A 16,386-nucleotide genomic window follows, 5' to 3' on the forward strand; every position below is an offset into this window, starting at 1 on the left:
TGCTTCTGTATTTTTTAGTTCAGGAGGATGTTGCTTCTGGATGTCTTTCTCCTCAATATCAAATGTAACTGACTTCCTTTTTTTCCGACTTGATGTTCTTCCTGTATCGTCTGCCTTGGTGCATCCTTTTTGCAATTCATCCTTTGACTGTACATGCACCGTGGATAGTGTATGTTGCGCTGGTTGATCCTTCTCAATTTGTTCGTTGCTTGTTTGTGATGGGGTTCCATAGAACTGCAGCTGATTCAGAGCATTTGCGGTGGCATCAACTGTGACAGATACATTAGAAGCAACATGCGGTAACTCCATCGTCTCGCGTACTCCTTCATCGCCATGATCATCACCTTGATCGGACCTCCGTAGTGGCTCCACATTACTAACAAGAACCGGTTTTTTGGCAGCTCTTTGTCCTCCCAACCCAAGCAACATACTTCCTCTTCTTGGTTTTGTCTGCAATGGCATTAGGGGATGCCTCCTGGTTTTGCGGTACATGATCATCCCTTTGCAGGTCTCCTCGCTCATGGCAGGAATTTTCAGTGGTTTGTGCCGCTGCAGCATGTTCAGACACTTTTGTACGTCTCCTCCTTTTTGGTTTATCCATCTGGATGTTCCTCAAAACATGAACTTCTTCTCCGCCCTCGTTGTTTGTGATTCCTTTAACATCTGCCTTTCCTAAGGAGTTGATGAATTTAGCCAACCCATCTTCGAAAATTGTACACATGTTAATGACAATGAGCCTGTACTTGGCCAAATCCTGGTTAACATGAGGAAAATATGCTTAGATTAAGACTTCAGTTTACTCCAAGAAATTGAGAAGAAAACTACATATAACATACTACAAAAGGTAGGAATAACTACATCCTTACCTCATCTGTGTGATTGTCTGGAAGATGTCTTTTTATGAACATGTCAACATCCGTAGGTTCTGTGCTGAATAGAGATAGGTTGGTCCTAAAACAAGGCTTCAGCTGCATCAAAACAAATGAATGACAAGCATCAGTACAGAAGAAAAATATCTGCATCAATACAGAAGCAACTACAGAAAAAAAATTATATACGTCAATCACATGAAGAAGAAAAATATGGCAAGCATTGAATGAAAAGAAACATACCGGTAACCGTCCGAATGATCCATCATTGTTAGTGTCCAAACCAGCTACCAAACTGATTATACTATTTGACCAGACACAGCATCGAGTAGCATCTTCTGGAACATCCAGTGCGTTCGTTTCCAAGGAGTCAACGTAAAGTATCTGCCAAAAAGGTAAAAACAAATTATTTACATGTGTTTAAGGAATCCTGAAAATTTAACGTACACACAAATACAGAAGGAATGTACAAAAAATATGAGAAGAACTAACCATGAGATACGGCATACATGCCTTAAACCAATTCTTCTTGCCTTTAGCGTTTGCAGTTTGTATAAGTATGTCTATGATGAACTTGGCCCAATTCAGATTACTGACTGAAGTTGCATTCATGACAGAAGGGTAACACTTCGGGCTAACCTTTATGCCAGTGGTTGGAGCAAAGATTGAACTAATCATATAAATGACAAACTTCTTAAGATACAAATCATCTGCAGGTTGCTCCGGTCCTAGCTCCTTCTCCAAATATGTAACAGTGGGTTGCACACCATCATGTATACCAAGCATCTCCGAGTATAGCGATCGTCGATTTGGGATCAGCATAGTACGGGATCGGCGAGCTACCAATGGGTACTCCGTAACCTTAGCAACCGATCGAACTGTTACTGGTATTCTTCCCTGTCGCCGAAATCAAGAACGCATCTGATAGGATCAAAACTCGCCAACAGAAACCTACATAACTCTGGAATCAATTTCGAGCACTTCATCAATATAATGTCTCCGAAGTCTGATTTTGTTATCAAATTCTGCTGTTCTGGTGTCATGCCCTTGCATAACCTTACAAGCTTCATGGGGGATGAACGATTGAATAAAGAACTCTGTCAAAAGCAAAAAGTAAAGGCATGTAAGAAAAAACATCAAGCTTCAAAAAATATATAGTAGTTAATACATTACATCATGGTGGTGAAAAACATATCAGCACCTGGTTTTTCTTCTTAGCAGGTACATTCTCTGTCACATTATCTTGATTTTCAGGTACTACATCATCCTCAACTACCTCATTCTCAACCAAATCATCCTGAACTGCAGAAGAATCATTCTGCAGTGGTGGCACTGCAGTTGGATGCTTTTCCTCAAACAAATCTTCTTGACGGTGCACCCTTGTTTCATTTGTGTCGCCCTTTAATTGTAACTTTTGCTTCATCTGATAGAACTTTGACGGTCCAGTCCTTGTATCATTCTGTAACACAATGCATATCCATGTAAAAAAATCAGTGAAAACAAAAATGAAAACGATGATAAAAATCATGTGTACCAAAGAAAAGTGGTTATACCATGATGTATAAAGTGGTGTTATTGACATGACCTGGGAAAAATTCAGTGAAAACAAAATGAGAACTGTATTATTCTATGGAATAATACATCCTACTATTGAAACAAACTATATAAAATCTTCAAAAGTAAAATGTACATACAGATTATAGGTACGAACACCAAAAATTATACAACAATACATAAGCACATCTTCCAGATCAAAGAGTTAACAGATTTGCTACATCAAACAATTATAAAGCATCACCCAAAAAATAGGGATAAAATACATCCTGTGTGCAAGATTAACGAAGCACATATGTATTTATTATATAGAAATTACATCCTAAAAGGTAGAACTCCATTGCCCTGGTATGTGAGGAAATAAAATCTTCTATGTAGCTAATGAGTCAAATGTACATCTGCGAGACTAAAGTGAGCGCTAGGTCGGATAGAGAGGCAACGAGGGGCGACGAAGATAGGAGAAGAAGCGGGTGCGGGGCAATAAAGTGCATGGTGGCGGCGCTGCATCGCTAGGATTGGGCGCTTCCCCGCCCCCCCCCCCCCCATAGAACCTGCTCAACACAAATGTCCCGAACATGGGCATGTGCGCTGCTCAATTTTTGTAGACCTAGTGCAAATGTAGGCTGGACTATGGCTATCACGATTTTTGAACTGCTATTACTTGTTGTGATTCATCAAATTATAGTAGTGGTGATGCTAAACAGGGATAAATACATCATGTGTGCAAAATATTAGTAGGATCACGGATGTATTTATTATATAAATTATACATCCTAAAAAGTCTTACTCCATTGCCTAGTATATGAGGGAAAAAAAATTATGTAACTAATGAATAAAAACTACATCAGCCAGACTAAAAAGTGAACAATTAGATGACATGAAAAGCTAACATGAACCCTAGTACAACAAAACCAAAAACATAAGAGAAAACCAGCAACAAAATACATCGTGTGTGCAGTAGTAGAAGAGGCCTGATGTATTTATATACTTGTACTAAATTTTTTGGACAAAAAATTACAGTAATTATATGGTAATAAGAAAAAACAGAGCATGAATTACATCATGTACAATATCTATGTCGAGAACAAATGTACTAATTACACAGATGTATACATCCAGCCAGTAACATGAAGCATTGCAGGGACAAAAACAAGCACATCATCAGTAAAAACCTCAACACCACCATGTCAAATATACCAACAGCTCTACAAACCATGTAACAAGCCAGAAACTACCCCTAGATTACCAGCACCACCATGTTATACTATCAGTACTAAGCATGGTTAAAATACATCGTGTGAAGAGATTATTACATGTCATGTACGTGAACAAAAATCTTCTACAGATCACCTACGGCAAAAACTACAGAGAAACCACCTAGATGAACAAAAAATCTTCTACAAAATCACCTATACGAACACATCCGTGTACTACAACACGAGAACAGCCAGTACTACACAGCAAACTAGATCCGCCATGTCTACCTAGTCGAGAACAACCACACTGAACGAGCGAATCCGGCACCAGTCAGTCGAGCAAAACGCGATGAATCGAAGCAACTAACGGGATTTTGAACGAGCGCTGTAGATGGGTTGCAAGGTGCTGCGCCCTGCGGCCGTCGACGTCGCCGACATGTTCCCCGCCATGATCAAACCTGCGCTCTGAATCAGCTACCGTGCGCGCGTGCGCTGTCCCGTCGCCCATCCGTTTGGCTATCCACAATTGTGTCTCGTGGTTAGTATTGGTTTGTGAAGTACAGTGGTTGGTTTTGGTTAGTAGCCAAGTTTAATCCGCAGTTGGTTTGTGGGAGCTCTGTCGCACTCTGGTGTGCTTGTGTGACAGAACAAAGTGAAGAAGGCTCGTCCAATGCACTGTGGCCGGCGTGGCATGCATTGTTGTGTTATGTGTACATGTAACTGTGTGTCTATAACAATATACTATTTGTTGGAGTTAATGTTGAATGTAGATGGGTTGCAACCCAATAAGGCAGCTCATGTAATCTACAATTTTTGAAATCTCAAGGTCCATCACGTTGGTAGCTTGGGACAGCCTTGGGGGACAAAGTTTAGTCCCACATTGCTAGTTGAGAGAGAGTTGGAGTGGTATATAAGGGTTGTTGTTCTACTCCTTCCAAGTGAGTGAGAATAGAAGGATCCCTCGCGCACTCCTCCTCCTCCGCTCGCCTCGGCACGCACGCACGTCGCGTTTCATGACTCGAGTTCGAGACACACTCAAGAAAGGCTAAGTTTTTACTTGGTGCACCAACTGAGTTGGGTACGTGTCGACCTGCATGTGCATGCTCGCTGCGTGTCCCTGGCTTCCTACGCGTGGTAACGCGGTCGGGTCGGCTTCCCAGACTATACAAGGAGACAGATCAGATCTAGAGAAATATACAGTTCTCAAAACTATCTAGTCCGTCTCTCTCGCGAAGTTCCTTTTGTTGTGCTACTCTCTAGTCTTCCCCATCCCGGCGACTGCGTGCACAGCCGTCCGGGAGAGCAGGCCTCCGAAACTCCGTCCATTGAGATCCTGCACCGGGAGACGGGCGATAAGGTTTTTGGGGAGCGTCTCGGCGCGACTGCTCGCTGCTATTCTTCTTCTTCATCGCCAATTCGACTGCTTCATCGACGACTCCGACGACACCATGGGCGACATCAACAATACCCATGGTGGTGGTGGTGGTGCTGCTGGCGCGATCTTCCCGATCGCGATGTACGTGCTTTTCCTCTCCTACCTTGCACTGCTACTTGTTCCATGTTCAGATCTGATGCATGTGCTTAGTCTGATGTGTGTGGTTAAGTATGCTTGTGCATCTGTAATGTTGCTTTCGGTAATTAAACTCACACGGAAATTGCCTAATAATCCAACAATCCAAAAACCTTATATGCTTAGGCAATTTTCACCGTCTGGTTTTGCTGTTGCGCTTAAACCGATCCCGTTTACGGGTTCCCATTTCAAGAGATGGCTGAATAAGATCCTCTTGTGGCTCACTTCTATGGGCGTGCACCGAGTTGTAGAAGGTACTCCCAGAGGTCCGCTTACTCCTGACGAGGATAAAGCGTTCGGGGATGCCACCGTAATCTTTGTGGGTGCCGTCCTAAGTGTGCTTGGAGACAAGTTGGTTGATGCTTATCTGCACATCCGAAATAGAAAGGAACTGTGGGATGCACTGGACGCTAAGTTTGGTGTTGCCGATGCCGGAGGTGAACTGTATGCTATGGAGCAGTTCAATGACTACAGAATGGTTGAGAACCGATCTATAGTAGAACAGGCTCATGAGATACATATCATGGCAAAGGAACTTGAGCTCCTCAAGTGTGTGCTACCGGACAAGTTTGTCGCGGGATGCATTGTCGCTAAGCTTCCCCCTTCATGGAGGAACTTTTCCACTTCTCTGAAACATCAGAGGCATGAGTTTTCTGTTGAGAATATCATCGGCTCTCTAGATGTTGAGGAGAAGGCGAGGGCAAAAGACAAACACACTGGAGGAACCGAGGGACGTTCTACTGCCAATATGGTGCAGAAAAATGCCCACAAGTCCAAGGGAAAGAACAAGGGAGTCTCCCAGACTACCAACTTCAAGAAGAAGGGGAAAACGGAGAAGAAAGATCCTTGCTGGGTGTGTGGCGAGACGGGCCATTGGGCTAATCGTTGTCCACAACGCAAAGGAAAGAAATGTCAGGCTGGTCAGAACTCAAATTCTGTCAGCATGGTCATTGGCAACACAGAGGAAGGAACTACAGGGTATGGTAATATATTACCTACTGTTCTTTCGGTGTTTCAGCCCACGGAATGGTGGGTTGATACAGGTGCCAATGTTCATGTGTGTGCTGACATCTCCATGTTTACCTCTTACCAGGCCCGAGGTTCCTCAGTAATGATGGGGAATGGGTTACATGCTACTGTTCGTGGTGTTGGCACGGTAAATCTGAAGTTTACTTCGGGAAAGATCGTGCAACTGAAGAACGTGATGCATGTCCCTTCTATCAAGAAGAATCTCGTTAGTGGCTCCCGTCTTATGAAAGATGGGTTTAAGTTGGTGTTTGAGTCCAATAAAGTTGTACTGTCTAAGTATGGAACTTTTGTTGGAAAGGGCTATGAATGTGAGGGAATGTTTCGCTTCTCTCTAGAAGACTTATGTGATAATGTTGTGAACCATGTAAGCACTAGTGTTAATGAAACTAATGTTTGGCATTCACGACTTTGTCATGTTAATTTCGGTTGTATGATGCGGCTTGTTGATATGAGTTTAATTCCGAAATTCACCTTTGTCAAAGGCTCTAAGTGTCATGCTTGTGTGCAAGCAAAGCAGCCTCGCAAGCCTCACAAGCCTGCGAAGGAAAGAAACTTGGCACCACTAGAGCTCATACATTCAGATCTATGTGAGATGAATGGTGGGTTGACAAGAGGTGGAAAGAAATATTTCATGACTTTGATTAATGATTCCACCAGGTACTGTTATGTGTATCTCCTAAAAACTAAAGATGAGGCTCTTGATTTCTTTAAAATCTATAAGGCTGAAGTTGAGAATCAACTTGAAAGAAAGATAAAAAGGGTTCGGTCCGATCATGGTGGAGAGTACTTTTCTAATGAGTTCAATTTATTCTGTGCGGAACATGGTATAATCCATGAGAGGCGCCTCCCAATTCCCCACAATCCAATGGGATTGCGGAAAGGAAAAAACCGTACTCTAACAGATTTGGTTAACGCCATGTTAGATGTTTTGGGTTTATCCAAGGAATGGTGGGGGAGGCTATATTGACTTCGTGTCATGTCCTAAACCGTGTTCCAACCAAGAATAAAGTGATTACCCCTTATGAGGAATGGGAAAAGAAAAGGCCATCACTCTCCTATCTACGAACTTGGGGATGTTTGGCTAAAGTGAATTTGCCAATCACCAAAAAGCGAAAGCTTGGACCAAAAACCGTGGACTGTGTCTTTCTTGGCTATGTTGCCCATAGCATTGCTTATAGATTTCTTTTGGTGAAATTTGGAGTGGACGACATGAATGTTGGCACCATCTTTGAATCAAGAGATGCTACATTCTTTGAGGATATAGAGATATGCATGGCATGTCTAGTTGGGAATCTGATCCAATACATGAGACTCCTATGGAGTCTGATGAGGAATCTGATGATGAGAGTTCAGATTCTGATGAAGATGACAATGAAGCTCCCACAAGGAGTAAGAGACAAAGGACTACAAAGTCTTTTGGTAATGATTTCATTGTGTATCTTGTGGATGATACTCCCACTACCATTTCAGAAGCTCTCGCATCTCCTGATGCAGACTACTGGAAGGAAGCGGTTCAAAGCGAGATGGACTCCTTCTTGGCTAATGGAATGTGGGAATTAATTGAGCGTCCTTATGGGTGCAAACCTGTAGGATGTAAATGGGTATTTAAGAAGAAGCTTCGAGCTGATGGTACTATTGAGAAGTACAAAGCTCAGCTTGTAGCCAAAGGCTATACCCAAAAGGAAGGCGAAGATTTCTTCGATACCTACTCACATGTGGCGAGATTGAACACAATTCTACTACTGTCATTGGCTGCCTCACATGGTCTTCTCATTCATCAAATGGACGTTAAGATGGCTTTGCTAAATGGAGAGTTGGACAAGGAAATTTACATGGAACAGCCTGATGGTTTCGTACTACAAGGTCAAGAAAGAAAGGTGTGTAAATTAAAGAAATCTTTGTATGGTCTCAAACAAGCACCCAAACAATGGCATGAGAAGTTTGAAAGAACTTTGACATCTGTGGGCTTTGTTGTCAATGAAGCTGACAAATGTGTGTACTATCGCCATGGTGGGGGTGAGGGAGTTGTCCTATGCTTGTGTGTGGATGACATACTAATTTTTGGGACAAGTCTCAAAGTGATTGAGGAGGTAAAAACCTTCTTATCTCAGTGCTTCGAGATGAAAGATCTTGGAGAAGCTGATGTTATATTGAACATCAAGTTACTGAGAGATGAGAATAATGGGATTACTCTTGTGCAATCTCATTATGTTGAGAAGGTGTTGAGTAGATTTGGCTATGCTGATTGCAAATCTTCTCTCACACCTTATGATCCTAGTGTCTTGCTTCGAAAGAATGAAAAGGCAACTAAAGATCAATTGAGATACTCTCAAATCATTGGTTCACTCATGTATTTAGCTTGCTCTACGAGGCCTGATATCTCGTTTGTTGTATGCAAACTTAGTCGTTTTGTGGCCAACCCGGGAGATGATCATTGGCATGCTCTTGAGAGAGTGATGCGCTATCTAAAGGGAACCATGAGTTATGGAATTCATTATACCGGGTATCCAAGAGGACTTGAAGGGTATAGTGATTCCAATTGGATTTCTGATGCTAAGATGAAGGCCACAAGTGGATATGTTTTCACTCTTGGTGGTGGCGCTGTTTCCTGGAAGTCTTGCAAGCAGACCATGTTAACGAGGTCAACTATGGAAGTAGAACTCACAGCATTAGATACAGCTACTGTCGAAGCGGAATGGCTTCGTGAACTCTTGATGGACTTGCTGACAAGGGATTAACTTGTCAATGCCTACAAGTTGTAGACTAGGGTTTCGTTGGATGTAGAGGGCAAGTAGATCTCGAAGGTTTCAGCCGAAAAGTACTCGACGATATGAAAACTAGGGTTTGTGAAAACAATGATTCGATCCCTTCTTTGTCCCTCGACTCCCCCTTATATAGGAGGCGGAGCAGAGGGATTCGTGATACACAAGTTTACGTGAGTCCGGGAGGGTTTCTAACCCGTCCCGCAAGATTACAAACAATGATTCCTATTACAACTCTAGCTTTCCTTAATAGTATCTTGGGCTTCCGAATCTTCTTATCCTTCGGGTCGTGGGCCTTCAGTAAACCCCGGGTACCATCTTCGGCAGGCCCATTGGGGATGCCTATGTCAGTAGCCCCCGAGATTTTGCTTGAATCGCGAGTCGTGGAAAATCTCCAACTTTATATTTGTTCAATAGCTCTGATCTTTATCATATATCTTTGGATATGAAATTATATATTGCACAGGGATAATGGTAGTTGGGGCTAGTTCATCTGACGGATCAGGTACTAGTTAACTGCTCTAGTGGAAATCCGCAAAAACCTACTTCAAGATCACGTCCCTGGACATGAGCTCGGGATACTAGTGTAAACTTCGACGGGTGCCGCTTAAGGTCTTACCATTCTGTCGAGTCCCAGTCATATTTTATCGGGTACCTAACGCGTCCGTTAGGATTTTTCTTCGTATCTATTGATACGGAAAAAAAGTAGCAAACCGACGTCAGAGACGGCGCCACGCCGCTCAGAACGGATCTGGGGTCTTACCTTCGCAAATTTTGCGGCATTCAGAGATTATTCACAACTTTGGCGCTCTGAGAATATATTGTCGAGTGCTTTTTCGGCTGTTGGAATTGCACATTTTATTGAGTCAACGGATGACTTATTTTGCCTCCCCGATGGGAGTATATGTAGAGTTATTTGTATAACTCGAAATATACTCACTTCTTTCTTTCTTTTTCCTCTCTCTGTTCTTTTTTTTTATAATTTCATCGGGCACGCGAACAGCGTTCCCGATGGGAGTAGCCCCCGAGGCTACAGCCAAGGACTAGTGCTTGGTTGTAGGCTCAACATTCTAATGCCTCATGTCGCTATATTGTCATTCTTTCTCGAATTTTTATATCTATCGGGTGCGCGAACAGCGCTCCCGATGGGAGTAGCCCCCGAGGCTATGAACAAATGCTTGCGTTTGGTCATAGGCTCTCGCCATTTCTATTTTGCCATACCCGAATATTTCTTTTTTCCAAAGTAGCCCCCGAGCATTTGAGCAAAAACTTGTATTTGATCAAAGGCTCTCGAAATAAACAATAATCTTCTGTTGTCGCCGTTCTTGTGAAGCTTCATCCGAGATTTTCTTTTACCAAGGTGACATCATTGCTGACGACAGCCACGACCAATGTATCAGGAAAACGCGAGAACCGCTCTCTCTGCCTTGCGGGCCCAGAAACCTCATCAATTTGACACGTCATGCAAGTGGGGGACACACGTCCTCCACTTTTCCTGGCGCACGTACTGTAGCTCCTGTCTTTTCTCGTCCAGCTGAAATTACTTTTTACCCCTTGTCCACGTGTTCACCATCTATTCCACCGTTTCTTCATCCAACGGTGCGTCGATTCACCGCACCCCTATATAAAGTCATCGTCTTCCTCCGCCAGTACTTTCACTTGCGCCGCACCTCTGCTTCTCCTCTGCAAAATCCTCCACTGATTCCATTGCTTTTAAGCACTCAACCACGCTCACACCTTTCTCCTCCACGCTCATTGATGCCACCTCGCGCGCGTCTGACCAGGCACAGCACTCCGGAGTCTACCATGGCCGCCGAAGATCTGGAGTGGGAGAGATCCAAGATCTCCAACCAGGATATGAACCTACTGAAGAAACTGGGGTTCACCAAGAAGGAGAACGCACTGCGCTTCCCAAAGGAGGAGAGCTATCCATCGCCTCCAATGGAGTATCGGGTCAGTTTGTTGACCACCTCATCCGCGGTCTTTCTCCCCCCATCCACGAATTTCTTCGGGGTCTCCTTTTTGTCTATGGGCTTCAGCTGCATCAGCTGACGACCAATTCCATCCTCCACGTGTCGATTTTTATCACACTGTGTGAGTGCTTCCTCGGGGTCCAACCTAATTGGGCTTTGTGGAAGCGCATTTTCTGCGTCCGCCGTAATGGATCCCACGGCGTCGCCTATAATATCGGCGGCGTTGTTATCTGTGTTCGTTCTGACGTCGATTATTTCGACGTCAAATTCCCCGACTCCGTCCAAGGGTGGCGCAAGAGATGGCTCTATGTGCACGAAGAGAGCTCCGATTCAGTGGAGTACAACATTGCTCCTTTTGATGGAAGAGCCAAGATTCTTCGCCGCCGATCCTGGGACGCTGAAGCTACCGAAGAAGAGAAATCGGCGACAGAGGCGCTGATGACTCGCATACATGAGCTCCAGAACACCCGTGGCAAGGAATTGGCGGGTATCCAAATCACAGCCTACTTCCTTAGGATTAGAGTGCAACATCTGCAAGCTCACAAAAATCCCCTTTGGATGTATGCCGGTGATGAAGATGTCGAGAAGCTCTCCAAGGAACTTCCTGTGAAGGACTTAGAGAAGCTGATCCGAAGGATTTCAAAGCTTAACAAGAAGGATATTGTTCCATCTTCTTGCCGCGTTACGCCATACAGTAGCACCCATCCCCTTTCTGAGGTAATTGTTTCTCTTAACTATTATATTGTCCTCTCGAGTTTTTGGTATCTGTCGACTACTATTTTGCTAGTGTCTTTTTGCATAACTTTTTGTCAATATTCTTTATTTTTTCGCAGAACCACCCTGTTCTGGCTTCTCTTCCTCCTCTTCCTGAAGGTGGAGAAGTCGAAGAACGTACCGTTGTTACAACCAGGGTACTTCTCGCCCTGAGAGTGAAGCCGCGGGTTCTCGAAAATCTGCGGTATCCTCTAAAAAGGAAGATGAATCTGAGGCTACCGGATCGGCACACTCTCCTCCCCCAGCCGTTTCTCCCAAGAACAAGAGAAAAAGGGATGAAGTTGTCGACTCCGGCCCCTCCAAGACCGGCACACCTCCTGCCAAAGAAATTGCTCCTACTGAAAAAAGGACAACTTTCAACCCTTACACCGATGCTCTTATCAGCTCGTAAGTTCCTGCCGCTGTTTGCTGTTTTGCCATTGATTATTTCGACTATATTTTCTTACTGTCTTGTCGCCTTTTTGTAGTGATGATGAGGATGAAATTCAACCTATTGACGCGACTGCTCGAACGAGTACGTCTCGCACTTTAGTTGTTTCTGAAGCTCATGGGGATGAAACTTCGCCTCCTCAACGAGATGCAGAGCATCCCACTCCAATTGCCAGCCCCCGAGCCTCTTCACCAAAAAGAGCTAGGGTAGAAGCATCCAAGGAACCTCTCCTGCTGGCTGGTAGTTCTACGAATCCTTCATTGGATGATGTAAGATTTTCCTTGCTCTTTTTCTGAACATTTCAGCATTTGTCGGCTCCCCTTTGTTTCATACGTAAGTCCTGTCAAACTTTTTCCTTCCCATGTTGACTTTTTTTGTTCTTTTTTCTTTTTCTTCAGCCTGTGATGAAGGAGTTTGTTCGCCTCGGTACCCAATTCGTCGGGTACCGTGATCATGCGAATAAACTTGAAGGTATTATTTTTCCTTGCCTTCTCTGCTGTATATACTCTTTCATTGTTTTGTCTTGACATTTTACCATTGTATTTTTGCCAGAAACTCTTGCCGAAGCCAACAAACGCGCTGACGCTCTTGCTGTTAAGCTCAAGCAAAGTGAAACAGCTCGCAAGAAAGCTGAAACCGATGTTGCCGCTGTCGAAGACCTTCGGAAAAGGCTTCATGCCGCAGAAACTTCTTTGAGCGAGCATATAACCGAACAATCTGCTCGCGAAGAAGCAATTATCAGGCGCTTGGAGTCGCAGAGCCGTCGCTTTGTCAGTAAGTGTTCAAACTATTTTGATTTCCTTGAACTTGCTTCTCTTTTCTTGTTTATTGATCAATAAAATTTTGCCTTAGCAGGAAAAACATGTCAAGAATATGAACTTGAAGATCCCGACAATGATCCCCTTCTTGACGCACTTTCTCTCCTTGAAATTCATGGAGATGAAGCACGCGAAGGCCTTGCTGAAGCTGGGGCGGGACTGTCGCGGCTCTACCCTTACTTCTTCCCGAAGAAAGAGGAACCCGCGCCTTTTCTTGCTCTCGCTAAATGCTTCAACTCTCAAGAAAATCTTGGGCTCAAACTTCGCCAAGAAGGTTTGAAGGTTGGCGTTGAAGGCACTATTTCCCTGGTTGCCGACAGCCAACAAAATGTCGACTGGACTAAGGTTGGAGACACGCAAGAGATGGAGACCAAGAAGTGGCAGTCACTGATCAAGGCTGCGAAGCCAAACTCGAAGAAGGTCCTCGCCTATCTTGGATGCAAGCCAACTCCAGCTCCAAGTTCGTCAAAGCCGGAGGTCAAGTAGACCACCTTTGCCTTCTCTGTTGTTCTCTTTTGGTGCTGTCGCCTTTTATAGAGTTGGCGACAATTGTCCCCTTGGTTCATTAGGAACCATCCTTTTGTAATAGCTATGTAAATACGTCGAATATCAATGGAAATCTATTTTGCTTGATGATTAATGTCGAAATTTTTATTTCCAGTTGATATTTGACAACTATACTTCGACTCGTCCTGGCAATGTTGTTCCCTCCTCATCTTACTTGAAGAAAATGCCCGTCGATGATGAATTTGTTGAAAATTCCTCGAGTAGGGATTAAACACAAGAATTAGCAGAACTTCGTCAACAACTCCAGTCTATCAAAAAACAATCACTTATGGTAATGGAACAGTCTCGAAAATCTTCCGAGAGGGAAAAAATTGCCCTTCAGCAAGCCCAGGATGCTATAGCTGTGAAAGAGGATGCGATTGCTGTAGCTGCCGAAGCTTCTCGACGAGAAAATTTCACGCTTTAGCTAATGCTGGATTCCAGCTTGGATATGGCGGGTACACTTCGTTTGCTCGGCCATGATTATCTGTATTCTCTATGTTTGTCCTTCCTTTCTGATTCCTTCGCTGAAAACAGGTTCTTTTCTGGATACTGCTGCCGAGGATCAGCGTGTTGAAGCTCGATCCAATGTGCTTCTCAGACTTGCCGAAGAACATGGTTCCAACTTTTGGGTGACGCCTGAACGTACTCGCCAGATTTCAAGATCGTGCGACTCAGGTCCGTGAATTTCTCGACTTCTGTGCAAGGACATTGTCCTTAGTTTATGGCACCATGTTTCCGCGCAATAAGATGCCAGAGACCCTTCCTGCTTTGATGGAGAAATTTCGGGATGCTCCTCGAATCCATGGATTTGTTCGGGCCCAACTATCTGCCGGCGCAGGTTTGCTATGATGATGATAAAAATCTGCTATCCCAAGTTTGACATGAGCCAAATTGTTACCAAGTGCCTGGCCAAGATGGCGAAAAGGAAAAGAGACGTTGGCAAAATTGATGATCTTGTGACTCCTATAGCAGAAGATATGATGGATGAACTTCTTCGGATGGACGCTGAGTTCTTCGTGAAGGGCAGCTATGCTGAACACAGTACCCGTACTATCAATACTGAACGGATGACCATAGATAATATACTAGGCAGCAATTGGCATTTTTCCTTTGAGCTTGACGAGTTTTCTCAGGAATTGCATCTTGTGTGCTGTAAACATATTTTATATTGTGAAGCCAGTAAATGTTTTTCTTTTTCTTCGTCAAGCCCCCGAGTGTTTCGGTGGTGAATTTCTTTATTGTGTATGCGAGGTTTAAACCAAAGCAACTAAATTATATTGATTATACTATATTTGCGGGTGCGAGCCCCCGGGAATTTTTTGCTGATCGCTATTTTGTATCTTCGTTTACTTTGCGAGGTGTTTTGCACCAAAGCGAAATATTTGTCGGTAATATATATTGCAACTCTTGGGCATAAGCCCCCGATTCTGTTCGAAGAAAAAGATATATATCTCGACTATCTTTATTATATTGCAGCACCGCGAGCCCGCCTCATTAAAAACCTTTCCCGGCCCCACTCGGTGCCCCGAAAAAGGAAAGAGTGCGTCTGAAAACCCGCGGGCATTTCAGTACATTGTATTTTTACAAGGACTATATTTCGACTCTAGGCGTAAAAACGCCGTAGCTGCGCCACATTCCAAGGGTTTTTCTCGGGATCTCCTGTCTTCTTGTCCTTTATCCTGTACGCTCCTCCTTCGATTACTTCTGTGACGACGTAAGGGCCAAGCCATGGCGACTCGAGTTTTTCAGTACTATTTTGATTGAGTCGCAGAACTAAGTCTCCAACTTGAAAGGATCTTGGTCGCAAACATCGACTGTGGTAGTTTTTCAGGTCTTGTTGGTATTTAGTAACCCGCGACAATACTTCGTCTCTGGCTTCGTCCAATGCATCGACATCGTCTTCCAATGCCTTTCTAGAAGCTTCTTCATCATACTCCGTGACTCTTGGAGAATCATCATCTATCTCTATTGGCAGTACTGCTTCAGCTCCATGGACCAAAAAAACGGAGTTTCCTGTGTCGCCGTATTTGGTGTTGTTCGAATACTCCACAACACACTTGGCAGCTCCTCTGGCCAGGTATGTCGAGCTTTTTCCAATGGTCCTAACAAGCGCTTCTTGATACCATTGCAGATGATACCATTGGCTTTCTCGACTTGGCCATTGGTTTGAGGATGCGCAACTGACGCGAAGTGCAATTTGATGCCTACCTCTGCACAATACGCCTTGAATTCCTTGGATGTGAAGTTACTGCCATTGTCCGTGACGATGTTGTGAGGTACTCCAAATCGAAAAGCAATGCTTTTCACGAACTTTATTGCTGATGCCGCGTCTGGTGAATTTATCGGCTTTGCTTCTATCCACTTTGTGAATTTGTCGACAGCGACAAGCATGTACTCGTATCCTCCTGGCAAAGCTTTGTGTAACTTTCCCACCATATCGAGACCCCACTGAGCAAAGGGCCAAGATAAGGGTATTGGCATCAACTCCGCTGCCGGAGAGTGAGGCTTTGCGGCGAATCTCTGGCACGCGTCACAAGTTCGTACTATCTCCTTCGCGTCCTCAATTGTTGTCAACCAATAAAATCCAGCTCGGAAAACCTTGGCTGCAATAGCTCGACTGCTCGCGTGATGACCACATATTCCTTCGTGCACGTCCTTCAAGATTATCCTTCCTTCTTCGGGTGTAACGCACCTTTGTAACACACCTGAAATACTTCGCTTGTATAACTCCCCTTTGACCACCGTGAAAGCTTTGGATCGTCTAATAACTCGCCTTGCTTCAACTGGATCGTCGGGTATCGTTTTCCTTAAGATGTATGATATGTACGCCTGCATCCATAGAATTTGCACCATCAGTACTAG

The sequence above is a fragment of the Lolium rigidum genome, chromosome 4, assembly GCF_022539505.1.
Source record: "Lolium rigidum isolate FL_2022 chromosome 4, APGP_CSIRO_Lrig_0.1, whole genome shotgun sequence".
Classification (NCBI taxonomy): domain Eukaryota; kingdom Viridiplantae; phylum Streptophyta; class Magnoliopsida; order Poales; family Poaceae; genus Lolium; species Lolium rigidum.